This window comes from Protopterus annectens, chromosome 7.part0 (assembly GCF_019279795.1).
Source record: "Protopterus annectens isolate FY-2018-M chromosome 7.part0, PAN1.0, whole genome shotgun sequence".
Taxonomy (NCBI): domain Eukaryota; kingdom Metazoa; phylum Chordata; order Ceratodontiformes; family Protopteridae; genus Protopterus; species Protopterus annectens.
Window position 1 is genome coordinate 1,939,170,574 of NC_056739.1, and position 22,548 is coordinate 1,939,193,121.

Here is a 22,548-nt window from a genome sequence, read left to right on the forward strand (position 1 = left end):
AGACTAGCCCGGTCAACAAATGTAAAATAAAATAAAATAAAATACATAAAAATAGAGGAGTTAAACAACTAGATGAATCATTTAAAGGTCCCTGAAAAAAAAAATGTAGGTCACACTGATAAGGTAGTTTAGTGGACTCACATTACAACAAAGTGTCAGAACATCTAATAGTAAGTGCTTGAATTGCATTAGAAAAAAAGGCATTCTAGGCTATGTGTTAATAAACGTGTTGTACTTAGCCCTTTGTTACGAGAAGCCTAGCTTATTACAATAAATACTACAGGAAATGAAAGAGCAAGAGACAGAGATGAACTGTGTGTGTGTGTGTGTGTGTGTGTGTGTGTGTGTGTGTGTGTGTGTGTGTGTGTGTGTGTGTGTGTGTGTGTGTGTGTGTGTGTGTGTGTGTTTGTGAGTGTGTGGGTGTATTTGCATGTGCTTGTGTGTATACATCTGCTCATGTATCTGTGCATATGTGTGTTTTGTGTGTGTGTGTGTGTGTGTGTGTGTGTGTGTGTGTGTGTGTGTGTGTGCGCAAGTAAATCAGTTGAGCTGAGTTAGTTACCACAAGCTCACTGTTAACATTACATTTGAAAAGAACTGGAAAAATGCTACTTTCACATTCAAATGCATTCTCCCTTTAATGACCCAGAAACTCTGTTTAAACCATAAAATAATTCCTACAAATTGTCACTTGGACAAATATTTAACCACATTTCCTAAGAGAGAGACATAAACAAACGGAAACTTTTTCATTCTAATTATATATTTCAGCCTGGGAAACAAGAAGGCATGCCAGGAGGAATGGCTAGTCTGGACACATATGTAAGAGAAAAATGTCCTGGCAGCAGTGATTACTAGCAGAATGCATCATTCTTTTGAAGGCAAATATTCACAACCAAGATACTGATGTACAGTGACAGAAAAAAGAAGTAAATGATTATGAGGTTACCTTCTTCTATCCATGCCTAATGTTGATCATTTCAAATGCTGCACGATTCTCTTGACTATATTAAAATTAGGTTATATATTGCTAAAAATCAACATTCGAGTACAACTTCACAGATAATGTGGATTTAAAAGGATCAAATAAGGAAAATTGCTGAAACCTCTGGACATGTTGCAAAAAGCAAGAAAGACTGAGAAAACATGACCTGCACTAAAAAGGAAATGATTGTGATGACGATGCTTCTCAGGAAGGAAAGATACTTGGGTAGCATAGAACATTCCTCTTTGTAGGGTAAAGACAGGTTCAGAACCAGTCCAATGAATTATTGTTTGAAAGAAAAATAAATCAAGCATTTACCTCTGTGAAGTAGTGAATTGCTTTTTTCTCTAATTTTCATTAAAAAAAAATAGATGAAAAAAAGATGCCCATGAAGGAGGAATTGTGCAGGCATTGGTAGTGTGCATAACTTGCACTAACACAGGTATATCACAGTCCATTTAGCTAAGATTATTTGACCCAACTAGCATCCTAATTTTGCATCTGGAGATTTACTTATATTAATTAACAGATAGTCATCTCCATGGAGGAATTTGGTAGCCACTGCCTCTAAATAAGAATATGTGGAGGTATTCAGAAAGACTTGTAATTTCACTTGCTGTACTAAAAAAGTACAGAGGAAATAGTAAAAACAGCTTGATGCTGATTCATTATGCACGCGGCTCGGCATAGTGCTGCATGCTAGTTAAAGAGCTGTATAGTACAACACTGCAGTTGCAATAGCAGCAGCAATCATACTGGTGGAGTGAGTATGCTATTGGTGGTTATGTAACTTAGGAGAAATCCAAAAAGACTTGGTGTGACTGATGTTATGTGAATTCAGATTTAACAAAGTGTCTTGCAACATGGGCATTGAGAAAAGCCTATAGAAGGCCACTGCAGGAAAATTCCAAATCATGTCATCATACACATTGGAAAGTTGGGAAGAAAGAGAATGTTACTAAAATCAGAAAATGTGAAAAGTGAGCAGAGAAGCATACAAAAAGACAATAAAAAAGAAATACAGGTGAGGTGACAAAGATATTGTTTTGTAAGACAGGTGTTTAATTAACTTTTATTTTAGAAGGGTACAGGAGAAAAGTAGCAAGAAGCATGTGCAGAGAGGAAGGAGAATATAGGGAACACATCAGTGTAGACAAACATCCAACATAGACAGTGAAAGAAAGGAAAATCTCTGACACAAGAGTGTGTGAACACTGCCGTGACATAGACTGACTTTGGTGGATGGACAACTAGTAATTTGGAGGACTGGACTCCAAACAGGGTATTGGGAGTGACACATAATGAAGGGATCACCTTGATGGGAGCTAGGGAGTGGTAACGGATGTCCTGTCAGACTAGCCCAGGGAATAACCCATCCCAATGCCAGTCACATCTGTGACAGATATCATAAATGGGCATGGGCACTACCTGCTGCAAGCCAATATATAGGGTTGGCCAGAAATGTGACTCAATGAACCATGCAAGGACATATTTCAAGTGACAGTGTGGGTGCCCAGCTGCCGGACAAAGTCACCACCAGCATCCACACATTCTATCAGATGATCCACAGGACCCCTACAGATAACTGTGAGAAGAGAAGCCTCTTTTTTCCTCATGATAGGTGGCCATAGAGGTCACAAGTGAGCCCTTTAGGCCACCTTCTACAGAATGATTTCTGCCAATCTAAAGAGAAAGGTTTGGGAACTGCTAATTGCTCAGCAGCAGCAGATATGGTGGCCAGGGAAGACCTAGGTGACTTATGCCTTACCTCCAGCCTACACAACAGCTAACCCTAAAAAAACAGGCAATTTTTGCAAATATGACAGTGCAGACAGCAGTAAGCTATATTTACCATGCCACTTGGAGAGCCTGTTGCATATGCTTAAACAAGTCTGATTTAAGTCTGTCACCTACACCACTATATAACACAAAACAGACAGTAATGATTACAGCATATACCTGAAAATAGAAGGCAATTACAACAGGTAATAGTCAAAGTATACACTGCCAATCCATATACCGAATAGTTGCAATAGAAAGTTAGCTCCCTCTCCTTAACCAATAGTGGGACAGATTACTATATCTGCACCTGTTATGCTCACCAGAATAGGTAATGCCAGTAGCATCATTCACCAATCTGGCAAGTGGGAGCCATCATGCTGACCTGGGAAGTGCTCCCAGGAGTCCCTGTGCAGCAGGTGGAGAATAATTTTAGTTTCCTGGTTGCACCAGGTGTTGGTTTAAATGAATTCTGCACCTGAAGAGGCTATGCCCACTCTCAGGTATGGACAATGAAGAAAACAGTAGCCCTGTGCACTCAGCCACATATACTGGACACCACATGGCACTCATTATTGGGCAGTATAGTTGACAGATGTAGTTAAGACTGCTAGGTTGTGAGACATTTCTTTGCAGTAGATTTGGCTTGGGACACATGGCGGATGTTAAATTCAACTGCAGAGACATATGGCTATCAGAAATTCACTGTGGGCACAGAGAAGCATGCAACACTATGACAACAGCATTAATAACAAAGTGTATGGGGACAAGGGAAGTGATATGTGCTATGCTTGGTGTACATCACATGCTTATGTAAACAGAGCATGCTGAAGAGTAGTACATTATGAAGGAAATTTTACAGTCTGCTGTAGTCAAACGTATGTCCAGTAATGAGTGTCAGTATGTGTTTTAGGCAGTGTTCCTGTGAAGGGGGAATGGTCTACATATATCACCAATAAAGGCATTGCTCATTGTGCACTACATTTTCACTGTCACTGACATACCCACTGGGTATCCTGGTGCTAATGCCTGCCATACTGCCTACTGTCTCTTGTTCTCCTGGAGGCCATAGACATTATTTCTTCTCCATGCACTTGATTATTGACATTGTAGTCATGGCACTGTGTGCTTCTCTGTGTCTACATTGAATATGTGACTGTCATAAATCTCTACAGCTGAATTACACATCAACCAAGTGGCCTCAACCACAGTGAAATGTCTTGCAGCCTATCAGCATGAACAAATGGAAACAAAAGACCACATCAGGAGAAGCAGCAAATGCTTATCAGTGGAGCGTATGGTGTAATATAATGCAAGAGTATGTTAGGTCACTGTCTAGTTATAATGGAGCTCACCTTGAAGGGGAGCACAGCAACAGGGTGTGACAGGGTAGAAATAAGCTCTTGGTGGAATTCACTCACTAGGAAAGGAAACACAGCAACAGATTATAATAGGGTAGTGCCTTGCTCGGGGGGGAGAGGGGTGTCACTGTTAATGGTACATGGCAAAACTGCATGATTGTGCAATGTCCTGTTGTGGAGGGTAAACCTTGACAGGGACTAGAACATAGAGATATAGCTGGAACTGGGCTGCTGTGGGGTTCCAATACTCAAACATCTGTACACGCACACACACAAACACACAAACACGCAAACATAATGTGCAACATGTTATGAGGACAGCAGTCCCCATGCACATGTTAAACCATGTGCTGTAAGTACAATGATGCATGTCAGCAGTCAGTGGTTGCAGGTCCATTGCTTCTGTCCCCCTGGAACACTGTGTGCAAGACAACTGTGTGCCCATCAAATGTAGGCAAAACAGCATTGCAGACACACTGGTTTGTGACATGTACAGTCATACACACACACACACACATTCACACACACACACACACACACACACACACACACACGCGCGCGCGCACACACACACGCACGTGCGCACACGCACAAACACACATTTTCTGATCTTCCAATGTAACCCATCTTCACAAGGGAGCAAGAGAATGGAAATGGCTAGAAAGGTTTAGTGCATCAGAGACAGAGGTGCTGCTGCAGCTGTTCACATATGGTGCATGCATCCATGAGAATGGTAAAGCAGACAATGTGTTTTGGGACCAGATGTGGCAAGGAATGATGTAGGTATTATCAGTACTGTGGGTACACATAATAGGACAGTAGTGTGGATGTGTTGTAGGATGATGAGTATTATACTACATGCCAAAACCAAGGCACAGGATATCGCCAGGGAAAGGTCCACCATAGGTGGTCAACAACTGAGGCATCTCAAAGAGGTAGTGGTGTTTCTGGCAACTCTGTCTTTGACAAGCGAGAGACCAGCCATACCTGGCAAAGGCCCAGATGTTGGAATAGGGCTGCTGATGACTGTCTAATAGCTTGCAGAAGATGCACCAGATTAGTAATAGCATGTTCCATTGCTGCAAGATAGTGATCCATTAAGGGGAATTAGATTTGCAGGAAAATACATATGTGTGTCTGTGTTCAAATATAATGATGCTGCTGCTGTGATGACCTTCCCCACAATGTATGCATACCATATGATATTCATACAATTAACATGTAACACTATGTACATGTCACAGGGTATGGGAAGTGACACAAAGTTCCTGTACAACAGGTAGCCCATGGGTGATTTCAGCAGGTCAGCTTTGGGTGACAATGACAGAACTCATTAGATTAAATAGTCCAATGACACAGTAGTATTGCCAGCAATTTTATCAGTGGAGGGCATGCACCTATCTTCCACACATCTGATAAGAACATAGGAAATATTCAAGGCAAGTGAAAACCACGACTATAAGATGTACAGTCATATACAAATTTTTAAAGTGGATATGGTTAAAAGTTCCTGTCACCCTTTTCAAACAAATAATAATGCTCTTTTCACAAATTGCTCCTGTCACCCTTTTCGATCAAATAGTACTGCTCTTCTCACAAATTGAGCAGAGTCATACAGGATAACCATAGCGTAAATTTGTGTCTTTCCATCCAATAATCAAGATCAGCCTTAAAAGCATCCAATGTAGTACTTTGTTTAACCTATAGTAGTAACTCATTCCATAGGTTAGGAATAGATTTAGTTAGAAACATACCTTTCCAATGAATTCTATTTATTTGCTGGCATAGATTTATGCCCATATTGGAAATGTTTATGTAGTCTCTGGTTCAGCAAAACACTAACATGGAAAATAAGACTGTGTCTTTCATTTTTTAAAAATTGAGACACAGGTCATCATTAGGCTACTAAGTGTAAGGAGAGTCATGATAATCAACTGGGATTTTCACAGAACTTAAGAGGGATAATTCAATAAAACTTACACAGAGCTAATCTCTATGTAAGCTTAGTGGTGTGGCCCGGACACGGAGTTCAGAGGCTGAGCGATCCAGGAAACAAGGCTGGGGGGATGCACGAGCCTCACAGCACTATTCAGCCATGGAGACAATGTCATAATGCAAATCACCTCATTTGCTGGTGAAAACTATGCAAATGAGGTGAATTTGCAATCCAGCAAGCAGACAGGCATCCTTGTAGGAGCCGTGTCTGCAGCAGAAGTGTATGCAGTTAATAACCATGTACTGGACTGCAAAAATAAAAACAGGTCCATGACAACTAAAACTAATGCATGTATTAAGTGCATTAGGCATGCCAATGGCCAAAATTATGTCCATTGGCATGCAAAAGTGTTGCAAAATGGTTAAAATAAAAAGTATTTTTTGACAGATATGGGCTATTTAAGTAGAGGGCAGCAGGGCACAAACATGTGACCCTGCAGAAAATAAAACAAAAATGGTATAAAGGCAATCTGAATGGTAAAATTAATTTTTAGATTATAGTGGCCAGGATGCAGACTCATAACAATGGGAGGTAACAGCGGTTGCTAATGACATAGGCTCTGGTGTAGTTGTTTAACTGTGGTATAAGCAAGTAGGTGTATGTAAATGAGTTAAGTTTATTGAATAGCAAAATGGGACACCATGTCTGCAGTTACCTAACCATGTAGGAGTTATAACATGGTGGTATAGGCAAATGAGGCAACTGACATGAAAAGGGGGGGTGTCATGCTCTGTGTAAGCACATTGGAGCTCCTTAGCTCCTGTTTGCACTCAGTTAAGCACAGCTTAGCAAGGGGGTGTGTCTGAGGCAGCTTAGTTGTGCTTAGCTGGTTTGAGAAATGCTGAGCCTGTTCATGTCCAAAGGAGGGCCTTTTCTGCTCAGCAATGTTTACACTAGCTACACTGGTTTGCACAATGCTAAGTGCTGCCAAGAGGTGCTTAGGTCCCCTTAGCTTTGCTTAGCACTAATTCCAAAAAAAAAAAGAAAAGAAAAAAGGGTGATAGGAAAGTGGTGAAATGGGGGCCAGCAAGAGGAAAAACATTATGACAGGCAGCTAAGGATGTGCAGGATTGGAGTAGAAAAGGACCATAGCTCTCCATTTCTTCTACAGCAACAGCTGTGCATGCTGTGAACAATTTGGAATTTGGAGCCTCACATCCCACATTGAGGGGTGTGGGAGACATAACATGGTTGATTAATTGCTGGGATAATTGATTGATAACAGTGTACATGGGGCTGAAATGAAGAGCTATGTATGGGGCATTTTTTTTTTGCAGAACAGATGCCCTTTTTTTAAGGTGAAAGTGGGATGTTGGGGAAGGGTTGTAGGTATAGTTGGTGAGGTAGGTTGGGTAGGAGAGGTTGCTTTTGCAGATAGACAAGACAGCAGCCAGGGGCAGTGTATGACACATGAGGGGGTAAACACCTTGGATGGGGAGGTGGATGGGAATCAGAGGCACACGTGTCCCCAGATGGTAACAGTGGGACTGAGGTCCCCACCCTTGGGCAGTCACCACTTCCCCTTCACAGCCCCAAAGGTGGCTGCGCCAGGGGCTGGAGAACAGTAGCAGGCTGCCCTTCAAGGTTTTAATGCTGGCGGTGTGCTTTTTGAGAAGAACCTTTACAGTATTGGAATGTTGGATGCAGTATTATCGTATGTAGATTGCTGTTACTACTCTCCTTATTGGCGTTTTGCCTCCATCTCGCTTCATCCGTTTTTATTGTTGCCCTTCAAGGTGTGTCAGTCTTCCCTTGATCTGGCATAGGCATACATCCAAGTCTGTCTGGACGACCCTGTGCACCATCCCTTGAAACTGTATTTGGGTGACTGGGTTTTTTTTCTGTGCCCACAGCCAGGGAGGATGTGCCCCAATCGCTGACATAGTTCCAGCCAAGGGTGGTGCCGGACCAGCAGAAGAGGCAGTTCGAGGTTGGGTCCCAGACATGCTGGGACCCAGTGCCATGGCCACATAAGGTGGAACAGGTAGATCCACTGGAATCTGCCTACCCAAACATGCTATGGTTTTGAGGTTTTCAAAATGTATTGGTTAGGTGGATGAGTTTAAATACTTGGGGTCAATAGTTCAGAGTAACGGTGAGTGTGGAAGAGAGGTGAAGAAGAGAGTACAGGCAGGATGGAGTGGGTGGAGAAGAGTGCCAGGAGTGATTTGTGACAGATGAGTACCTGTAAGAGTGAAAGGGAAGGTCTGCAAGAGGGTAGTGTGACCAGCTATGTTATATGGGTTGGAGACAGTGGCATTGACAAAAATGCAGGAGTTTGAGCTGGATGTGGCAGAGTTAAAGATGTTAAGATTTGCACTGGGTGTGACAAGGGTGGACAGGATTAGGAATAAGTATATTAGAGGGTCAGCCCAGGTTGGAAGGTTTGGAGACAAAGCCAGAGAGGCAAGATTACAATGATTTGGACATGTGCTGAGAAGGGATGCGGAGTATATTGAGAAAAAGACGCTAAGGATGAAGCTACCAGGTAACAGGAAAAGAGGAAGGCCTAAGATAAGGTTTATGGATGTTGTGAGAGAGGACATGCAGGTGATTGGTGTGACAGAGCAAGATGCAGAGGACAGGAAGAAATGGAAACAGGTGATCCACTGTGGCGACCCCTAATGGGAACAGCTGAAAGAAGATGATGATTGGTTAGTCAAAACATTTCAAAATTAGTTATAACAGCATGCATGGGTGCTCCAATTAACACAGAACAATAGAACTGAAACAACTACATAGCCAACAGAACACATGCATAAATGGAATAACAGTCAGTATTGTAACAGCATGCCAGTTACATTTCCGGCAACAGGCCACCAACAATGGTATTTGAACAAGGTATGTTAGCATGCAACCAGTTAACTATATGAGCAATAATAGAACACAAGTCCCAACATTAAGGTTTTGAGAACAACATACTTATAGTACATGAATAATAATTATTTATGTAGATAAGGTGTGGGGAAGAGAAAAACTCTATTACCAACTGTATAGGCTTATATTTTTTACAACAGTACTGCTCAATGCTCTACAGGTCTGCCCTCACTTTACATCTACCTGAGGTACATACAAACCTATTAATCTGTTGACCTGGAATGCTATCAGGCAAGATGTGAAGTACATGAGTAGAGGGGACTCATACATGTAATGCTTACATATATGACCATCAAGGTGTACCCTGCACTGATGCTGTGTGAGTGTGAAGATGGCATACATGTACTGGGATTTATTTTTGTGTGCAAGGTTATTGTCAACAGTGATCACTAGCTGTGACAGTGTGACACTTGAGAGACATGTATCGGGAAGAGGGTATAGTGTATCTAGCTATCCTACTGTTATTTGTAGACATGGGGCTGAGCACTTTAACATTTGTACACAGTTTAGTACTATACTCTTCATACAACTTATACAAACATTTCTTTACCTGTCAGCCCTGTGGGGAAAATATCTGTTAACACTACCTGAATGTTTCTGCAGATAGTCAGGATTACTTGTGTTAAGTATAAACACATCTTAGTACCAGTCCGTGGATTCAAACTGTGGTCTGTGTGTTCAAAAATGATCAGCATATTTATTTCTTATCAGACTGAACTACTGGAGAACTGCTGTCTGTTGCTTGACTGATTTGTGCCTAATACACACTTGATTACATAGTCTGACCTTGTAAGCTAAGTGGAGTGCCACAGAAGACTGTAGTGACAGTTGAACATACATGCCTGAGCTTCATGCATGATAGATAGTTAGTAAACTGTGCATTAATACTTTGAAAGCAGGTGTACACATTTAACCCCTAGTGGATGTGAATATGTGTGATCTGTACAGACCATAGCAGGGTGATGGGTTGCATATCCAACCCGTATACATTTGGACATCATATATTTGCAGTCTCCACCTATTACACTCTCATACTTGCCGGCATCAGCATACTCACATTCAGGACTACATAGAGTCGAAATGCAAAGGATAACACAAGGCAATGCTGCAGGGGACACACTGTAATACATTACACATTACTATTCAAGGTTCAGATCTTAGTGCAGGACATATTTCATATTTCATTGTACCTTGTTTTACAGCTCCACAATCTAGAGTTTTGCATAACAGTCGCTTATCAGACAAACCTCAGTTAATGCACGCTGTCATCGCCATATTTGCTGTGAAGCACCTGTACACTTGTATTTTTTCAACAACATACCAGATTAAACATAACTGTTTGTGGTAATAATCTTTATTTTGGGTAACATGACGCAGTGGTTTATTACAGATAGGATTCTACATTCAGTAGTACTGCATACCCTGTAGATGATGAATGATTGTCATTTATTACGTTTATAGTAGCCCTTACAGTGCAGTTTATTAGCAGGTTCATTTCTACACAGTATTAATTCAGTATTCTCTTTCTTTCAACAATAGTAGATTGTTTGCTGCCTTCATCTGTATTACACAGCACCTGGCATTAGTGACTTATATCAATGTTGGTCTGACAAATTTGTTTATTCAGTACACTCAGAACACACTATACCTAATGTCAGTAAACAATGTACTCCTTCTTATTTATTGCACTATATACTGCAAGATAGATCTGTACTCACAAGACTCTCGGTGCAGCCTCATCAGGTGGTCCGTGTGGGCCTCCACATTGCAATCGCTCTCTTTTGCAGCTATAGGGGAAAAAACAACCATTATGTGTACCTGTCTATCACATACTCATGCTAGAATATGGTAAAGCTATGGGTCAAATACTTACAAACAACTGGGGCATTTCCATCCTGAGAATCTTGGATCCATTGGGCCAAAAGCACCCCCTTTCTCTGCTTCTGGTCATCATAATGATAACACACCTGCTCACCAGTTTGGAGGATCCCAGTGGCAATGGTGAGGTCACATGCCAGATGTCTCAGGTGACAGATTTGTATTGGGAGCCCTAGTACTGACCCTGTAGCAGTCTGTCACCATGGTGTTGTACAAGGAGCCCAGCCATGACCCTGGACTCCAAAATGCCCTAGCGCTGCACCCGAAAGCACAATCCCTCTCTTACTCCAGCCATAGCTCCTGCAGTTCTGGCTGTATTCCTGTCTGTGCAGTTTAACTAAGGCCATATTCCCACCATTTGCCATCATTGATCCATTTTCAGAAATGCTAAGAACAGCTCAGCAGTGTGCAAACCCGATAAGCTGAATTGAGCAGTGCTTAAAGTGGAAATGCTGAGCAGTGCTTAGCAGTGTGCAAATCCACTTAGCTGGGCTGAATACTGCTTAGAATGGAACTTCTTAGGAATGCTCAAACCAGCTAAATGGAGCTAAGCACTGCTATGTATTGCTCAGACAGACCTGTTTAAGCATTGCTTATGAGCTAAGAGCAAACAGCTTTCATTTAAAAAAATTAAGAATTGCATCTTAATTACTCATTAGTGACATATTATTAAGTGTATATATATTACTTTACATGACGTCCCCCTATGTGCTTTGATTACATTACTTTAGGGTGTGACTGTACTGTATGAAACACTTGTGTTTAAATAGGGGATTTCACATCATATCTGCACTGACACGGGCATTTTGAACCAGCTACGCTACCCTGGTTAACAAATATCAATTACTACATCACTAAATAAAATAAAAAATAAGTTTACAATGCTTTCCCATGTAAAAGCTGAATGGTCTGTCCTGGTATTCGAATCATGCACCTATTGCATGCAAAGTCACAACTCTAACCACTAGGCTATCTCGCTGGTGATGATTTCAGCTATACATTTGTATATAGCACTTTCATGATGTTTAAGCACTGTTGAGCAAAGCGCTGTGGCACGCACACCCGCTCAGCTATGCTTAAACTTCAAATACAATGGAAAAAAAAACATACGACCATTTTTCACACACACACACACACACACACACACACACTCACACACGCACACACACACACACACACACACACACACACACACACACATATATATATATATATATAGATATATATATATATATATATATATATATATATATATATATATATATATATATACCACAATATATCAGATATAATCATGTTAGTTTCAGGCCACAAACTCTTCATGAAAATCCATGGTAATGCAAAACCTGTCATTCTATTAACTTTCTAAGTTTGAAAGAGCAATATTCAAAAACTGTCCCTATTTCTGGGCTTTTGTTCCACTTTTAGTAATGGCTTTGCCCAGACTTCTTGCTCTAAGAGGTTCAGAGGTGTGTGTCTGAGGACACTATTTTATTGTAAAGTGCTGTACAGCACTTTCACAATCCAGGGGGTGTGTTACAGTTCCTGTCACACCCTGCCTGCATTACATTCAATTCAAAATTTTCTTTTCAATGTCCACAGATACTGAAGAGATTGAAAAGTGCCATACGACACTTTAACAGTGCAGGGGGCATGTTACAGATCTGCAAGCACTACTGCAACACACCCCCTGCACTGCTTCAGTATCCATGTACACTGCTCCATCTCAGTAGAGTGCCTTCATTAATATGTAAGGCGTGCTGCCAAGAGGGAGATGTGGACATGGACACCATTCACTCCATGTAGGAACAATGCTATTCCTACATGGAGTTTAATAAATGACAGCGAAGATCTTTAATTGTTTTTGATTAGAAATCATTATGGCCTTACCATTTGAGAGATATGTTTGTATATGAACCTACCAAAAGTGGTACTGTATTCAGTGATGGGTCTGTTAAGGGAAGAGTACCATGGTATGATTATTTCTTTGGATTTTGAGGATAATCCTGTCACTGAACCATAAAGTATTCCTTGACTATGATGAAAACACAATGATCAAATAAGAAAGTGTTGTCCACATAAGTACCCAGGTCTCTTTTGACAATACATGATTGAAGCAGAGTATCATTTATATTGTTTGAGTTGGGATCAGCTTTTTTGCCAAAGGCTATAATGTAGTTTTTTTTTTACATTTAGCTAGGAGCATAGCATACGCAGAAGGGCAAAATAGTGGTCTCTGCCTCTTTGCACAAACCTCAACAAGAATGAATATAACAGCTCCTGCAGGAAGTGTTTCTACTTCAGTATACTGCAATACCACTTACCCAAATTACAAATAACTGAGACAACAAAACCAAAACTGCATTTTAACAAACATGCACATCATCGAAACAGATTCCCGGGAAAAGAACCGCTTGGCCAATATAAAAAGAAAAGCAAATCAAAACATGTTAAAGCCACCTAAGTGGTGGGTTTTACCCCCAACACCCCCAAACTAAATATACCATCTCTGAGATTGCACTATAGTGGGGAAAAGGGCAAATTTCCCATGTTGGCCAAGTGGTTCTTTTCCCAGGAATTTTTGTTGTCTCGGTTATTTGTAATTCGAGTAAGTGGTATTCCGATTTACTGAAGTAGACCCATATATATATATATATATATATATATATATATATATATATATATATATCAAAAATAACAGAATTAAAAGCCCACTTGACCAATTAAAGAGTTCCCAGCAAGCTGGACACCTTACTGGTTTGATGAAATGGGTGGAAATGGGAGTACAAGATAAGAGGAAAAGAGATGCAGCAAGAAGATTCACTCATAGAAAGAACAGAGTAAGCTATATCAGCTCTCAGGGAGGTCTTTTTTTCCTTTGCTGCAGGAAAATGCCCCCATTTTGCATATATGGAGAGAGAGAGAAGGGAAGGGAGGAAAGAAAAGCAAAGGTTGGCAGCAAACACAGCCTCACATGGAACAGTACAGACAGAGTGGCGTGCACACATAAGGAGGAGGAAGAGACATGGGATACACATAAACAGACAGGTAGGCAAATGGATGAGGTCAGGATTGTCATCAATCAGTGTGCCAGCAGATGAAAAGTACAGCTGGACATTAGTGGACACAGTAAATGGAGGCCTTGAGTACTGGTGATTAGTGGCATGAGTCACATCTGCCTTGATGGCATCAGCCAGCATGTCCAGTGTATCCAATTTCTGCTGCATGATATGATATATGGTGACTGGTGACGCAGCATGACATTATCCTGTCAGTCAACACCTCTAAACATGCCTCAGCTCCTGCTGAACCAGGTCAGGTGATTAAGGTAGGGTACTAGCCTGGGATGAGCTTGAAACTCCTGGTAAAGTACTGCTTCCCTACTCACTCATTTGAGCTACACCAAAGCCAGGGCAGCAGATGACATTGCTGATGCACCTGCAGCTTGATAGGACCATTGTGATTTTCAGAAAGGAGACACAAAGAGATAAATGCCACTAGTGAGGATGATTCATAGCTGGTACACCATACACAGTACAGGTGTGGAGATAGGAGCCCACTAATCCTGCTTTGCCATTACTATCTGCTGCCTTCTGTTGTAGCAAGCAGTATCATCTTCCTGTATCTCTCTCACTGGCATGCTGAAAGGCAAAAGAGTTATGGAAACAAGCACATGTCCCATGCAGGTCTGACTGAGACACAGATTACAGTGCAAAGCTACAGCTCAACATCTATGTGCAAGCAAGCACATGCCTGAGATGTCACTCACAGCCCTAGACAAATACTACTGTACTAACTTGTATATATGTCGTAACTTAGAAGCAGGACATGGTGCCCACAGGTAAGATGGTATGGATATACAATGGAGCAGAAACAGCCGCACTACCACTGGTATATGGAATAAGTAAAAATAAGAAATAGTGAATACAACTATAATCCCCCCAACATTGGTAATTGTCTTGTACCTTACCCTTCAAAACAGTACAGTGCCACAACAATACAGTAGCCAACAACATGCAGGCAGTCACTTGCAGCACCAGGTCAGGCAATTAATTGGATCTGGCAGATGAAAGTTTTATTTGGAGGAGAGCTGTGAAAGATAAAGACAGATGTGACAGATGAAACAAAGGGGCTGTTAACTGCAGGATATCACAAAGTAGCAATATCAAACACTTACTATACCTTTTAGGGTGTCCCTGCCTCACCTCTGCTTACCATGTCGAGAGATCTTCAAGATGTTGGTAGTATCACTGGTTATTCTACCAGATCCTACACTGTTCACTGGTACAGTCAGTGCCAGTCTCCTTGATCAGCAAATCTATCAGGTCATACCAGGGAACCATCTTGTGGACCAGATTTACATAACTTCAAATTCAGCCACTCCCTGAACCAGCTCTGTGTGAGAGATAGCATACTTTTGTTATCTTTAACAGACCAAGCGGTTCGTTTTTTTGTAAGGTACTAGCATTAGCAGCTATCATCATGAATCTACAACAATACAAAATGACAACCTGAGAATCATGACTTACACAGGACTTTGATTCACTACCTGCACACCGCTTTGCTATGACACCATGCAATACACATATACACACAACCTGTAAGCTATAGCGGGAATGCATTGCATGATATAGAGTGGTAGAGTGTCAGTACATGTGAACACCTCATGAAAGTGATGGGCTTTTATCCAACATAGCAATTCATAGACATCAACAGAGACTAATCTCTCTAACATATATACAGTGCAAACCACTATGCATCATCAGTATTTATGGTTAACCTGCCATGCTTAATGCCAAAGAACAGAACAGAACAAGAAAGCAGCAAAATACTTATCTTAGAAGTTTGAAATCCTAGCTGACAGCATAGGAGCAACAGTTCCACAACATAGAGTCTAGTGGAAGTATGTAATAGTCTACAGTATTGTAATGGGTACTGAATTAGTGTCATAGCCATGTGCATATTAACCTGTAACTAGCCTCTCAAAATATGAATGCAGGCATGATAACACTAATGCCTCCACCAAAATACACCTGTAGCTAGAAAGTGTATAGAGTAGCTATGTCACTGTTCTCACACATCACCTGCCTGATCTACTATCTCCATTGATGTACACATCCCCCAATGGCTTTAGAAGGCAGAGGTTTGACAAGTACAGCCCTGCCAAGAATGTTGTCTGCTACTTGCACTCAGACTGGGCAATACATATTTGTGGCAAGCATGCCCTCCAGCTTCAATAGGTCCAGCTATGGGACAAGTAATAGCAAAAAAACTGCAGTGTCAAAAGTGTGTCACAAAACAAATATAACATAGCAGTGGAAAGAGTTGTGACAGAATTGGAGTCACATCCCACTGCAACCCTAACTGATGATGATTCTTTCTTGGCATCCCCTGCATGGAAAATTTAATGGAGTAGGTGTCCTATCAGGAGACTTGGACATGGACTCTCTGAGTGGCTAAATGCCACTTATAATTCATAGAAAACAGTAAAGTTAGCAGCCATACCACATATGATGTATAAAGACTCTGCCCAGGCTGATGGCAAGGAGCATAAACTGATCACTGCCTATATGCTACATAAGTACATCAGGTGTTCAGAATCAGAGGACTGGCACAGGTAAGATAACTGCCAATGTGCATTCAGCTGTTTTTTATTGAACACCACAAGAAGTCACCGATTGGATCATGGATGCTGTCACAGTAACATTTCATTTATTGTATCTTACAGGTGCACAGCATGGGGGATGTCAACTTTCCTGTCAAGAGGTTAAGGCTGTGACCAGCATCATTGCCTCTGCTTCCTCAAGGCCTGTGGCAGCAAACCAGAACACTGCTTCCTACAAGTATATACCTACAGCATGTCAGACTACCAATAGTTCAAGGTGCCAGCCAGTGTCACACTAACCCCAGATATGTGGGTGGCTCAAGCAACTGATATACAAGGCACAGTCTACCATCAATTATGCTAGCCTAGAGAGGATTAACATAGTGTATGTCCTCCAGAAGTTTACAGCACAACATTGCCAAAGCTTCTAGGAGGTAGTGGAGTTCAAGAATAATTTTACATCAGATTAATATAGCCTGTGGTGGCATATTTCTTATCAATGGCAACCTCTATGTCCATGTCCATGTTAGCAAGTAATGTAATCAACATCCTGCACCCTAATGTTGCCTGTGATCAGGGGGGATGCATATTGGTGGCTAGCACATGGGATGGTCATCACAGGGACCAGTCTATATCTGGGATGATTGGGGTATCACTGTAATGCATCCTATGCTGGGTACAGCCATTCCGCACAGTCGTGTTGTACTGCATGGATATAATCCCATACCCTCCCTATTCAACCAGTTCCAAAATGCCTGTGTTCTTAGGATACTCTAGTCCAGTTATTTACACCCATCACAGAGCCCCCTCTGCATGGACTCTGACAGCCTTGTTAACCTGTAGTAACTACCTACCCAGTCAATAAACAAAATGATCAGTGAAGCTGATGACCTCCATCCCTGTGCATTGTCATACCTTTGCATCTGTTAGAACCCCACCCCCACTGATTGTGTAAACAGACATGTGCCTGTGTTTCCCTAGGCACCAGAGAAAATGGTTTTGGTTGTGGCACTTAGCATCCTGCTTCATGTGTGGTGCATGTGGAGATATCTGATGAACAATGTGGCTTCACCATTCACTGCTCAGTGCATCTTATATAGAACACTGTATGCATCATAGTTGTATGGGGCACTGTACTTGCACCATGCACATGCCATAGTTAGCTGAAGTGGATTAGATATTTCCTCTTCACCTGCACTGCTATATACTATGAACGACAACATCTAAGGGCATGTGGCTGCTAGTTGCAGTCCATTGCCATAGGGAATGATATATTAGTGGCTGAACTGAGTCATGCATTTGTAGGCATGGGCATTCTGGTAATGATGGGGGCGGGTTTCCTGCTTCCTGATGATCTTATAATCTAGCATGCAACATGCTATAAATAAATGACAGGCTGTGCCAAGGGCATACTGCAATGTCTCACAAATTTGTGTAGACAGAGGGACTAGGCTTCCAACAGGCTGAATACAAGCTGTTTGTATTCCTGGTTTGCATGTGGGCAGTGTTACTTTGGTGACCATGTTTTGTGGATTCCATATGGGATAATCAGCTAGGTCTACCAGGGATATCATTCATCATCTGGGCACATTTTGGGCATATGTGATGGAGGTAGAAGAGCTGCTGCAGACAATATGGTTGATGTGTGATCCAGGAATAAGCTCCCGGGATGTGCACTATTACTGCACGGACACAGCCTGTATGCTATTTACCTCATTTGCTGGTAGAAAACATGCAAATGAGGTGAATTAGTGCTCCAGGAAGCAGGCAAGCATCCGTGCAGGAATAGTGCAGACTGCAGAAATGTATTCAGCCAGTAGCTGAATACATTTCTGCAAACTACAAAATGGAGGCATAACAGCTCGTACAAATGCATGTAATAGAAGGGTTAGAATAGGCATGCCAAAGGCCAAATATATGGCCATCGGCTTTAAAATTAATTTCAAAATTAAAAAAATTTTTTTTTTTTTTGATGGCTGATTTCGGCCGTTTAAGAACAGGGCAGTGGTGCGCAAACAGGATCAGCCTGAAAATAATAAAAAAAGCTGGAAATAAGCTTTTCAACCAAAATCATATTTTTGCCATAATAGTCAATGGCATGCATAACACAACAAGACCATGGAATAGTGGTTGCTAAGGGTGAAGGCTGAGTGTTGGTTTTGTAACCATGCATTAGCAGTCAGTCCTATGCAAATGAGGGCAATAATACTGAATCACAGAATTTCCCTCAGTGCTGGCTTGCACCCAACCGTGTAGGTGCAGTAATACCATGGTGTAAGCCTAAGAGCTAGATGACTTCATAAAGGGGTGTGTCATGCATGCTGTAAGCTTATTGGAGCTCTGTGGCCCGTGTTTGCCCTTAGCTAAGCACAGCTAAGGAAGGGGGTGTGTCTGAAGCTGCCTAGCAGTAATTTACATTGCCTAAATGAGTGTACACACCGCACACCGAGTTTTAAACAAAAACAAACTAAAAAAAATGGAAATAGCAGCTCCATTCATGTCTGAGCACTGGGTTTGTGTGGTGCACCTCGGGCCTTAAACAGGAAGGCAATGGGAAGGGAAACATCAGTAGAAAGGTTATCAAGGAGAACTAGCATAGCTGGTAGGTGAAATGTATCAGAACCAGCCAATTACACAGGCAGCAGCCCACCCAGTCCAGCACACTAGTATAAACTATGCAAACACCTTTCCCTCTGATTTCTCCCACAAACTCTACACCACTGGTGTACGCAAATGGGGAAATTTTACCTAACAAAAGCAACAAAATGAAAGGGGCTTCTTTTGCTCTCATAAATCAATATGTGGAAGAGGCTGAGGGTGGTGAAGATGAGAATGCTGATGACCAAACCACAGTGAGGAGAAGGAGAAGAGTGTACAGACCCAGGGTAACCTACCAGGGGCTACATGAGCTGGAGATAGTGGAGCACTATAGGGTTGACAGAGACCTTCTACAGCAAATTGTTGAGCTGTGCCAGCCATGCCTCACACACAGAACCAACAGAGGGGAACTCATCCCAGTGGATACCAAGGTATGTGTAGGCTTAAGAATAATAGCCACAGGTACCTTCCAAAGGTCAACTGGGGATATCATGGGGATCTCACAGGCATCAGCATCCAGGGCACTCCACCAGTTCCTGGATGCCATGTCAGGACATGCCGGTGAGCACATATATTTCCACAACACCCGTGAGGTGTTGACCAGCGATATGTGTCTCTTCCATTAAATAGCAGAATACCCTGAGGTAGTGCGTGCTATAGACTGCATGCACATACACATCAAAGCACCACCTGGTGAGCAGGGTAGGGTCTACATAAACTGCAAGGGCTTCCCCTCCATCAACTGTTAGGTCATGTGTGATGCCCAGGGCATTATAATGAATCTGTGTGCTGGCAGCCCTGGAAGCTATCACGACTGCCACATCTGGCATATGATTCAGTTGTACCAGAGATTTGCCAATGGGGACATCCCATTTGCCCACCTAGTGGGGGATGCTGGTTACACACTGGAGGCATGGCTGATGATACCCATCAGAAATGCGCACACACCCGAACAAGAACTCCATAATGAGGCACACGCACAAACCATAATCATAATAGTGCGTGTGTTTGGGATTCTCAAGTCATGGTTCCGGTGCCTGGACATATCAGGTGGAGCCTTGCAGTACTTTCCAGCTACATGTACTCAAATTGTCATTGTATGTGCCATGCTACACAATATGATCCTGCAGAAACAGCTGCACAGGAACAGCATGGGGCAGGGCCACACTGCCCCCCACCATTGCCAAGGTCAGCACAGACACAGAGTGATTTGGAGGAGGAACAACCTGAGCCTGCCCCTGTAGGCAGAAGGAGGCATGCCCAGTATGCCCACGCTTTGATAAAGAGGCAATGCATAGCACATACACTGACATAGTATGAACCCAGGAAATTACACCTCTCTCTGACTCGCACATACAGTAAAATGGATGCCAAACATGACACTACCTGTGCCTAACCATGTATAGGGAGTGTACTATGTGCATCCGACATCGTTAGCCCTCCAGCACCTTCCTCAATACTGGCACATCCACAAGGTAAGTCACTCTCACTATCAATTGCTGAATGGAGTAGTATGTTCTGCTACTTGTATCTATGGTACTGATGTGAGCATGTGGGGGAATTGGGTGGCTGAATGGGATGGCAACAGATAGTAGACATCTATATGGGCAACATGAAATCCATAACAAATACTGGTGTTAACATAGTAGGCAGTACTAGACAAGATGACAAATCCCACTGCAGGACATGTGGTGGGCAAATGTGTGCCCATAGGACACACACATGCATGTCAGTGAGGCTCACATACCCAACAATAGTCTCAGCCAGCAATACAGGTGTAGATGATCACAAAGAAAGGTGTGCTATGGCCTCCGATTGATGGCAAGGAAGAATAGCCCCCCTCCAGACCTACACAGACAGACTACAGCAGGTCAGGTAGAAGTCTGAAACTTAAATGTAGGTCAATAAAACCTAAGATCTGTACTACACTGATATGCCTGTAGTCTGCATGGTAGGTCAGAATACAGAATGAAATGGAAGCCAACAGAGTACCTGAAATACCAGTACAGTCATAGCAAATGTTCACAGTTGTCAGGTGTGCCCCACCCACAATCCTATGTAGAAATCTAGTAATAAGTACGTGTGGGTATAATAACAGTGGAGCACAGATTACCTGAGCTGGTCAAATTAGCAGGATAGATTGTTGCATGTATACAATAGGCAGGCCTCTGTGTGTTAGGTTGTTGTGTGTTGTATATTCTGTGAAAGTGGTCAGCATGTAGGCATGGATGGTTGTGTCCCTGTGGCCTGTGGCCAGTACTGTTGATGACAGGGCCAAGTTCTAACAACTGCAGTGCCAAACACAATGCATCCCAGCAAGACCCAATCCAACAGTAATCCATACTAATTGTTCCGATGTAATATCTGTCACCATCTGAAAGATGGACATGTCATGAATGGGGGCCAGGCATACACACAGTACACAGGTGGACAATAGAGATATGACTGCTGAATCCTACACAAATGCACTTTATAAGCACTTACACGAGTGCATGGATCATGCTATCCCTAACAGAACCAAGATGCTATCCTCCAAAAAAGCAAGCCAATCTGGTGGTCCCCTGCCATAAACAAACTCTGCAACAGAAGAAAGAAACGGTTGCAAAAAAGAGTAAAATCCCATGACTGGAAGAACTCCCTGGTCAAACTCAGTAAGAAGTTGGGATCCCTCACAAAATCCTCCAAAGCTAGTTATGAAAACAAAATTGCCACTGATTCTAAAGACAACCACAAAGCATTCTATAGCTGTGTCAAGAATCTCAATGGCAACACTCAGATCTGCTCTGAGTTACAGCACAATGGCACTAAATATATAGAACCAACTGATATTGCCAACATCCTGGCAGATAGGTTCAGTGCTAACTTTACCCCACCCACCCCCTAAAGGGCCCATCTCTAAAGTTCCTGTAATCATGGCTGCACAGGTAAAAACCACACTCTCCAAAGCCAAGAAGACAGCATCCATGGGACCTGACAACATCCCAGGCTGTGTTCTACATGAACTACATAATGAACTGGCACCCCACCTAAGCACCATGTTCAATCATAGCTTCACCTCAGGCTTTGTGCCCCCTGAATGTCGCACAGCGACAGTTATCCTACTCCACAAAGGGGGAGCCACCAGGAACCCCTGGAACTACCGCCCCTTTAGCCTAACAAGCCTGGTCTGCAAGGCCATACAACATATGTATCATCATAAACAAAAACATTGGTAATCTCCAAACTCTAGACCCCACCCAGTTTGGGTTTTTAAAAGGCAGATCATGTCTCCTAATCCTGATTGACTTCTTTGAAGTAGTCACGAAAGCCATAGACAAGGGTAAGGTGGTTCACACAGCCTATCTAGATCTTGCCAAGGCTTCTGACACCATCCCCACTCTGTAATTATAGATAAACTGACTAAACTAGGTATAAATCCCTATGTTACAAGATGAGTTTCCAACTGGCACACTGACAGAACCCACACTGT